Genomic DNA, 10,264 nt, shown 5'->3' with positions numbered 1-10,264 from the left:
AGCTGTGAACTGAATATGATTAAAAGTAGTGAGGGGAAAGAGCCACAAGGACCAGAAAGACATGGTCCAAGAACTAAGTGGAAAGAAGGTCAGTCATTCCCTGGAAGAGGACTTCACAGAAATGTTGGGATCATGTTATCTAAATGCCTCAGTCCACAGGTAGGTAAACTGAGGCCAAGAAAAGAGGAATGACCAGTCTGAAGGCGCTCAGAGAGTCACTTCTATGGAACCCCAGCCCACTGGAGTCAAATGCCACAGATCTGTCTGGCAGATGAGTCCCAGGAGACAGGGTGGGTGAAAGACACCACCCTTAGGTCATCAGCCATCTGCAAATGCCTTCTCCCCCATTCCACAGGGGAGGAGAGTGGCATTTGGGAGCAAAGGTGCCAGTCAACTGACAAATTGTGAAAGGAAGGTTGGAGAGGGTGGGGAGCCCCCATCACTGGGCCAGGAAGCTATTCTGAGGAAGCTCAAAGATAATGGCTGGTACCAAAATAACCCAGCCTCCTCACCCTTGTTCCAATCCTCACACCTCTGCCCCACGAGGAGTGAGGCTAACACTTGCATCTCTCTGTGACACTTACACACACCAGTTTTTAGCAGGGCCTGTAGGGAATAAGTTGATCACCAGACCCAGCCCTGTCCACTGGGGGCTCACAATCTGATAGAGAAGGCAAGCTAGGGATTAGTAAGGCTGCTAAATGATGGTGGCTGGGAGTTAGGGGGTGTCAAGGGAAGGAAGATATATCCCCAGAAGAAATGACTCCTGGAATTAGTTTGATGGACTAGGGAAGTTACCAAGTACAGGGGGTGACAACATCAGAATATTCAGCAGAAATGGAGGAAAGCAAAATAGCTAAGTTTTCAGAAAGACTGCAGTTTTCGTGGGTGGGTGAAAACATCAGGAATTTGAGAGGGGAGGGACAGGATAGGAGGCTAAAAGGGGAAGGAGGGAATTTGTCCAAATTATGCAGGAACTTGAATGTGAAGAGAAGAAATTGGGCTATTTTGGGTCACCAAAGTAGAGCCTCGGACGATTTTTAAACCAAAGGATGACATGAACCGATCTGCACGGTAGAAAATGTACCGTGGTGGCTTAGAGGAGGTTCCCCGGGCAAAAAGAGTGGAAGGTGGTGGGGAGCTGATCAAATGGAGAAACGCTTTATTCTGGATGGGCAGTTCTAGAGAGGACTCCTGGAGGTGGCAGGAATTGGTTCTGTAGAAACTAGTTTTCTAGGGACTCGTATAGTCACTTGCTGGACTCTGCGCCACTCACGGTTGCAACTCTTGTTCGCTTGTTCTGAACTAGAAGTTTGAGGAGCAAAAAAAAAAAAAAAAAACATATGCGCTGGAACCCTAACCCTAGACGAGGGATGCGAACCGTAGACTTCAACTCCCAAAATGCCCCGCTCTGCAGCGCCGCAGGTCGCGCATGCCTCTTCTCAAGAAAGGCGGCGGGTTACCGCGCGGTGGGCCGCCCCGGCGGGGTTAAGTGCGGGAAACCTAGGGAACGCCATCTTAACGTGGGTCAAACCAACTGTACACCTCGTGGGAAGTTCGTGTTCTCCCTCTCGTCATTTCGCACAGGCACTGAATAAAACACGCTTAATTATTGCAGTACCCCTTATGATGCTTTACGCGGAGCGCTCCTGCCATTTACACCCTACTCTGGAACTGAACCCTCAGGGTTACAATAGGTCACGCCAGCATGGCCGCACCCTGCTAGATTCCGCGGGGGGCGGAGTCGGCGAGAGGTCCCGCCCCGCCTCCCTGAGGGCGGGGGGTTTCCGCTTCCGGCAGCGGCGGCTCCAGCCTCGCTCTGGTCCCTGCGGCTGGCGGCCGAGCCGTGTGTCTCCTCCTCCGCCGCCGCCATATTGTCTGTGTGAGGAGAGGGGAGAGCGGCCGCTGCCGCTGCCGCTTCCACCACAGGTACGTTGGGAACCTCCAGGCGAGATGGTTGGGGAGTGGTGTTGGGCCCAGGATGGGGCGGCGGGACGCGGCCGCCCCTCAGGCTTCCTGCTGATTCCCGAGCGGCCCGTCGCCTTCCCCCTGCCCCCCCTCACACACAGCAGCCTAGGCCCCTGCAGCCCATCGGTGAGGCCCAGGGCCATCCCCTAGGGCGGGGAGCGAGACTTAGGGACCGAGGCTGATGTGAGGATGGGCTCTGGATCTCGTGAGCCCGGCTAATTGCGGGGGAGAGGACTGAACTGGGGCGGGGACTAAGGGACAACTTGGTGGAGGGGGGTCTCCATTGGGGGAAGGGAGGTTGAGGGGTGGGGCTGAAGGGGGATGCTAGGGGAGGGTGTCTAGGGGAGAGGTGCCTGCTGGGTAGGATGGGGTGAACCCCCTTGCGGAGCAGAGCTGCTGGAATGGGGGCCATCCAAGGGTCCCTTGGGTGACTAGTCTTTCCCACCTGCAGACAGGGGTGCAAGGTGGAAGGAACCCCGGGTGAGATCGCTGGGAAGATAGGGGGAGGGGACCACGAAGTGGGGCAGCACGGGTGGAGTTGGAGTTAAGGTTAGTTAGGAGCCTGGGTGGAAACTAGAGGGATGTGGAAGGGAAGATCGAGGGAAAGTGTACATGTTAGTTTGTGACCTTTTGAAGAGTAGGACTTTGTTTTTGTTTTTTTGTTTTGTTTTGCTTTCTGTAACATTAAAACATTTCTAACCTAGGCAGGTGATGGGTGGAGCTTCTGTAGTTATATTTTGGGGAAGCAAAGTCACGGTCAGGGAAAGTTGCTCCTTGGCTATTACAGTGGAAGGGAAAGAGTTCTCTAAAGGAGGTGGCAGATTAATTTGGGAGGCCTTGATTCCTTTATAACTGCTAAATTCTATAAGAGGAGGAGGTAGGGAGAGGAAATGAAAAGAAAGCTGAGGAGGAAAGATTTTTCCTGAGAGTTGGAGCCCTCATTCCATCTAAGAAATGGCGGTATAGGCCACTGGTAAAGAACCAGACTGCCTGGGTTCTCAAAGTCTACTTAGTTATGTAACTCGTCCTCTGTAAACCTCAGTTTTCCTATCTGTAAAGTGGAGGTGATACTGTGTCCTCGATCATAAGTTTATGCTATGGAATAAATAAGATAATTTGTGTCAGTTACTTGCCAGTGTCTGGCAGATAGTAAATCTTTACTAGCTTTATTTTATTTTGCGGTCACTGTTGTCAGCAGGGAACTAGCTGGTACCTTTGGAGTTTCTCCATAAAACTTAGAGTCAAAAATCTGACAGTAGGCAAGACTTCAGAATATTTTTGTAGTTGTTAGTGTTTCATTTGTAAGTCAGTTGGCATAACTGACTTGGACCTCTGGCTGAAGACTGAGGTCAAGACTAGTTATCTCCTGTCACTTTTAAAAATTCACCTACAGTTTGTCCTTCCATGACTTTATTGGGGGAGGGTTATGATGAAGAAAGAATGAAAAGATTGGAGGCTTGCTTAGATTGATTGATTGATCAACTGATTACAAAGTCAGGTCACCCTGAGGCAACTTTTGTTTTTAAAAAAACACCTAGTTATGGTTTCTTATATAGAATATACTGAAGAAGAGCACACATTTAAAAGGAGTAACAGTGGGTTAGTTTCTGAGTAATGGGTGTGTTGCCTTGCTGTTTGGGAATGGAACAAGTGGCAGCTCTTCCACGGTGTATATTTAGTTCTTCTGTTGCCTAGCCGCTCTTCCAGGGTGAGTTCTTGCTTTTATAGTTGTCTCTGTCTCTAAACATACACCTTTAGTTCCCATACTCTTTTTTTTTTTTTTTCAAAGATTTATTTTTTATGCATACAAGAACTGGGGTGTAGGCCAGAGTTGAAGGGGGTGAGAGGATTCACCAGAGATAGAGTGGGGAGCAAAGCAGGTGGATTGGCAGAAATGCACTGCTGAGGGGAGCAGCGGATGAGACAAGAGAGGTCTGCTATGCCATGTGGGTTAGCTCCATGGCCAGGGATCAAACATGTGCTGCAGTGGCTGCCAATAGGTTGATAGTGCTCAGACCTAACTCTTTGCACCACCTACGAGGCCCTTCACATACTCTTTTGGAAAGGGGGGGGGGGGATTTTCTTTAGGAACTGAGCTTGAAACCTTACATGGGATTTGGGTTATAGGAGGTAGAATGACCCCTTACAAAGATACCTGTACTCTAAGTCCAGAAGTTGTTAATATGTTACGTTACAAGGTAAAAGGGACTTTGCAGATGTAATTGAGTTTAAGAATCTTAAAATAGGAAAATTATTCTGGATTTTGTGAGTAGGCCCAGTCTAATCCCATGAGCCCTTAAAAGTAGAGAGCTTTCTCCAGCTGGGAATCAAGAGAGATGGTAATATCAGAGAGATTGGGATCTTGATTCCCATTTCACTCTTGCAAGAGGGAGCCATATGAAAAGCATAAGAAATTCATAGCTCTAGTAGCAAAAACCAGTCCGGTTGACAGCCTGCAAGGAAATGGAAACCCCATTCCTACCACCACAAGGAACACAATTCGGCCAGCAACTTGAATGGACTTGGAAGTGGATTCTTCTGAGTTTTCAGCAAGGAATACACCTTGATTTGGACCTTGTGAGACCCTAAATGGAAGAGCTAGCCAAGCCCACAACTTCTGACTTAGAGAAACTATGAGATACTGATTTTCTATTTAAACTTACTATGGAAATTTGTTAGGTAGCAATGAAACACTGGTATAGATTTTGATACCACGAGTAGAGTACTGTTATCTAAAAATGTGGAAACTGCAGTGGGTAGAAATCAAAAGAAATTTGAGGAGTTTGATAAACAAGTTGTTAGAACTACCATGCTAATGACTCTGCTAGTGAGGACTCAGTTAAAAGGGAGGTATGCTTTGGAAACTGGAGGAAAGGGATCTTTGTTACGTAGCAGCAAATAAAACTTGTGTGACTTGTGGTTATATGGGAAAAAAAGAACTTACAGGTGATGAACTTGAATATTTAACTGAGGAGATTTCTGAGCAAAGTGCAACCTCGTTTATTTGTGTTTATGACTGATGGGGTGAATGAACCCTTGTGGAACTAATGTAAAACCCACTAGATTCTTGAAGATTTTATTCTAACACAGACAGTGCCAACTTGGATTGAAAGAAAGTTGTCAGATTCGCCCCCCCCCCCCCAAGCAGGCTGATAAAACTACTCAGATGTGAATGTGCTAGCCGTTTTTCATTAAAATTGGGGCGGGGTGGGGGGGGGATTGATTCAGAAGGTGGAACCAAGAGCCCAGAAAAGTGAGGCAGAAAGCCTCAAGATTTTCCCTGGCTTTGAAATGGAATAGAGTTTTCCTGGATTTTGAAACTGCTTTGGACCAATGGATCTGTTGTTCCCCTGTTTGAACTGGAATGTCTTTAACTGTTGCCCTATACCTGCCTCACCACTTCCCACCAGGAAAGTTTTTTGTTTTGTTTTGTTTTGTTTTTTTAAGGAATTGTGCTTGGGGAGTTAACTTAATGTGTTACACACAGAGCCTAATCCTCACCTGATTTAGATGAGGAGATTTGGGGCCTTTGAACTGATGAACTTACATGAGTGTTTTGGACTTTGAATTGATGTTGTAATGAAATGAGACCTTAGGATTATGTATGTATTTTGCATTTGGGAGAGGTAGAAATCTTTGGTGGACTGTGGTAGTTTGGAGAACCCAGCCCCAAGATGTCTATGTCTTCATCCCTGGAACCTGAATATGTTGATATTATGTGGCAGAAGGGACTTTGCAGATGTAATTATGATTTAGGGGTCCTAAAATAGAAAGATGATCCTAGATTTTCTAGGTGGGTCCATCTAATCAAATGACCCCCTACAGGCAGAGAATTTTCTCCACCTGGAATCGGAGATGGAGCAAGAAAAGTGATTTGAAGTATGAGAATGCAGGCAGCCCCAGTTGACATCCAGCAAGGACATGGGGGCATCAGTCCCACAACCTCAAGGAACTAAATTTAGCCAACAGTCTTGAGCTTGGAGGCAAATGTTCCCCCAGAGTTTTCAACAAAGAACACAGCTCTGTGTTCACCTTGTTTTCTGGTCTTACTAGACCCTAAGCAAGAAGACCTAGTCAAGCCCACATGACTTCTGGCCTACAGAAACTGCTTAAATAAATGTATGTATTTGGCAGTTTATTATGGCACCAATAGGAACTAAGTTTTTTGCTGATTTCATTTAAGAACCTTTGGGAGACTCTTTTCTATAGGACAGGGCAGCAAAGATTATTCTGTAAAGTGATTTGGTCCTAGAACTTAACAGAATAATGGTGTTGCATAAAACCTATGCCTCTTCTTTGATGTTTGAATATCCCATTACTATTCTTAGATGCGATTTGAAGAGCCTAGATGACCAGCATGGTAAAGTTAGATTCCAGAGCTCTGAATTTTGGTAGGATTTCTGTAAGTTGGTGGTTCTTCCATGTCTAGACTTGTTTTTTTTTTTTAAAGAAGATGAAAAGGGGTGATACTTTTTGTGAATGATAACCACCTGTATATAAAATGGTCCAGTCTGTCACACTTCCCACCCCATGTCACCGTAAGTTGTTGTGACAGCTTTTCTCCTTGCCATTGTCATTTGAGATTAAAAGTTAGATTTGGGGATCATAACTGCAGAATGGAGTTCTTGCTTTTAAGAAAGTCTTGTTTTTGTTCAACAGTATCCTATTGATTAGATTCAGAAAATGTGGGCTCCCTTTTAGTGAGGGTAACTTTAGAGGATAGAGGAAATGAGACCGTTTCTTTTTAGTTACCTAAATAGAAAAATTAGATTCTCTCTTTGACTTTTGGTTTTGGAGTAAAGGAATTGGGCCTCATCGAGGTTAAGTGGCTTGACCAAGTATCTTAGCCCTGGTGCTAACCTGGAATCCAGGCACTGGAGATTCATGACTTTTGAACTATATTCCTTGTGCAACCCTGTCTTTCCCTTTTTCTAGATTTTAGCTTGGATAAGTTCTCTCAACTTTATTGGTGGGGTCATTGTGAGGATTAATTGAGGAAATGCATGTAACACATTTAGCAGAGTACCTACCACAGTAAGTGCCCAAAAGATGTTAATTGTAACATTTATGATGACTGTTTTGACAACTGTATGACAACTTGGGCCTAAATTTTATAGTGGTAATGTGTACCAGTTCAGAAATTGAGAACTGATATGATTTGGCATTGGATTTGGTAAGGGTTAAGCATTTTAAGGTAATAGTAATTCTTGTGATACTTGATTTAAAATGAGAAACTGGATTTGATCCTTGCTCTATCACAATTCATTGGGTGGCCTGTGCCGTTTGTTTTGCAAGACTCTCATTGTGTTCATACCATAAATTTCTTTGAACTCCCAAGATAATTTCAAAAGTAGTGTATCACTTTATTATTTCTTAAAAGAGCGAAATCTAGGCCAGTTTGCTTTACAAATGAAGAAATTCCTCTAAGATTATTAAGGAACAAGAACTGCTGTCATTGTAACAAAGGGTATGTTTGCATTGGGATATAGAAAATTGGTAGTTTTTCTTAAAATACTGTACATGCTCACAGACCTAGTTGTTGACCAGGCAGCCTTTATTTTTACACAGAAATCTAGAATTGAGTCTTTTTTAAAATTCAAGGTGAAAGAATTCACACTATCATGCTAGGAGTGGCATGTCACTGGTTTTTACAAATTCTTAAGTCTTTCAGCCTTAGACATAAGAAACCTACTTAGCAACAGTTGCTATAGTGGAGAAGCTTTTTTAACATTAGTAATGATAGTGTTTTCTTGCATAGAAAATACTGTGTTATCTGATGTGAAGGTTTTAGGGTTAAATACCAGGCTACCTTTATTTATTTTTTTTTTTTTGTACTTTCTGATCTTAGGAACTTTTCTGACAGCTTTTTTTTTTTTTTTAAAGATTTTTTTTTTCATTTATGCATACAAGAGCTGGGGTATAGGCCAGAGGTGTCGGGGGTGAGAGGATTCACCAGAGACAGTGGAGAACAGAACAGGCAGATTGACCGAAGTACACTGCTGAGGGGAGCAGCGGGCTAGTCAGGAGAGGTCTGCTGCACCATGTGAGTTGCTCCCTGGCCAGCCAGGGGATCAAACTCATGCTGCAGAGGCTGTGGATAGCTTCATAGATTGCATCTTAACCCTTTGCACCACCAGGGAGACCCTCTGACAGCTTTTTTATAAGTTGAAGCCTTTTAACCTGCTTGGAAAAGTGAACACTTGAAATTTTTCTAACGTATGACTAATGCATTAGTGGGTATTTTTCAATTCAGCTACCTCTTTAATGTTCTATAAATTTTCAGAAAGCCATACTGTTAAAAATGAATGGGTTAATTATTTTCCAAAAATAACTGAATCCTGCTGTATCAGAAATTGCAAAATAGCCATTTTGGGCTATCAAATTTATAGTTAGTCAGAGATACTAATTTAACAGGCCCTGAGCGCCTACTACATTTCAGGTAAATACTATGCTAAGGATCTCTAGATACTTGCTGTCTTCAGGTTTGTAACTGAGTGACATTTTGTAATGTGTGTATTGTCCTCAGTTTAGTAGCTTTCTGAAGTATTTTCTGAAGAAAACTATTGACTTTGTATCTTAGAGTTTCTGAAATAGCTGCAGAAAATGGGGTGGGGGTGTGGTGTTGAAAATTTCTTGTTCTTAATGGAATTTTACTGAGATTGTGGGGGGGCGGGGGGTGGAAGGAACTCAGCAGAGCAGGATAGTTGGAAAGAACTCCAGCTTTGGAATGAGACAGACCAAGTTTGAGAAAGGTTACTTAACACCTCTCAAGCCTGGATTTTTTATCTCTGCAATTGTGGTAACTACCTTTGCCAACTTTACTAACCTTCAGTTTCTTCATCTGTAAAATGAGGATTAGTAGTACCTACCTCGGGCAGCGGGGCTGCGGGGGTCGGTTGCATGTATTAATAACTAAAGTACCAACTGATGTTACCTCAGTTGGTGTGTTTATTGCCAGTGCTGCTACTCTCATTTCATTTTCTGCTGCCAGGAGTTCTTATTTTTTCAATTAAGCCTTTTGACCTCTACTTCCTATTTCTGGTGTGGCCTCCTGGGTGGGAGAGGTACTGAATTACTGCTGTTCAGGGGTGGAGCAGTTTGTTACAATGCCTGGGTTACTCATGTACTATGTACATTATCAGAGTGGTTATGTAGTCTTGGTGTAGAGAAGTGAATCTTCTCATCTCAGACTGGAGGAAAGTTCAAGGTTTGCCCTTCTGTGTACTTGTGAACCTGGATCAGAGGTTGTGGTTTCTTGATCACCCTTTGGAATTATTTGTGTATTAGGGATATGTTTGGAGAACTTTTCAACATTAAAACTTTTATGTTTCCACAGGTAATCAAATAACTTGCTTTATTTATATTCCTTAGGCAAAGCAGGAACTCGTATTTATCAGTGCTTTAAAATTGTTAGTGTTCTGTGTATATATAACTCCAAATAGAATGAATACAAATAGCCATTTTCCTTGGAGTTGTTCCTCCATCTTTTTTTTTTTTTTTTTTTTAAGATTTTTTACTTATTTATGCAAGAACTGGGGTACAGGTCAGCGGCGCGGAAGGGTGAGAGAATTCACCAGAGACAGAGCGAGGAACAGAACAGGCAGACAGACCGAAGACACTGCTGAGGGGAGCAGCCAGCAAGGCAGGAGAGGTCTGACACGCCATGTGGGTATCTCCCTGGCCGGCTGGGAATCAACCAGTACTGCAGAGGCTGTGGACAGCTCCACAGCACGGCACTCAACCCATTGCATCACCAGGGAGGCCCTGTTCCTCCATCTTTTAAGAACTTGATTTTCGTACAATCATGGCTTGTGGCTAGCCCTTTCAGAAAAGAGAATAAATAAAACACCAAATTATTGAAAACCCTTCTCCCCGCTCAACCCTCACCATGAGCCCAAATTTAAAGCAACCCATTTCAGTGTAGTATTTTTATGGCGGGCTGTTAATGAATTAATTTGCAGAATTTGGGAAGTTGTATTCAATTAATAAAAATAGCCTGCTTAACTTTGAATCCTAAAAAAGACATGGATTCAAATTTGACCTCACAATTTAGTAATCCTTTGACTTTTGGCAGTTCCTTTAGCTTCTGAGCCTGTTGGTTTCTAAAATGGGACAGCTCATATTATTCCTGGTTTTATAAAGATGCATTCAGTTGACAGCTGTACTTACTACATACAAAAATGCTGAATGGTAATAGGTTTCAATTATCCTAAGTCGCAAATGAAATTTTCTGTGTTTTGGTTCCGGATAATTGTGACAGTGGTACAAAGTTTCAGATTATGACTTTATTTTGCTT

General features: G+C 43.6%; 1 protein-coding gene across 1 annotated transcript in view; it reads left to right on the top strand.

Moving 5' to 3' along the window:
• The first annotated feature begins 1,808 nt into the window (after positions 1-1,808).
• Positions 1,809-10,264, top strand: part of CSNK2A1 (casein kinase 2 alpha 1) — a 51,023-nt gene continuing 42,567 nt past the window's right edge. Inside the window, exon 1 of the mRNA XM_037497537.2 lies at positions 1,809-1,929. The gene's annotated coding sequence lies outside the window, so the exon portion shown is untranslated. The remainder of the gene's footprint in view (positions 1,930-10,264) is intronic.

The sequence above is a fragment of the Talpa occidentalis genome, unplaced genomic scaffold (genome assembly GCF_014898055.3).
Source record: "Talpa occidentalis isolate TD23 unplaced genomic scaffold, MPIMG_talOcc4v2.1 talOcc4.10, whole genome shotgun sequence".
Classification (NCBI taxonomy): domain Eukaryota; kingdom Metazoa; phylum Chordata; class Mammalia; order Eulipotyphla; family Talpidae; genus Talpa; species Talpa occidentalis.
The sequence above is the reverse complement of the archived record's forward strand: the minus strand, read 5'-3'. Positions and strand labels throughout refer to the sequence as shown.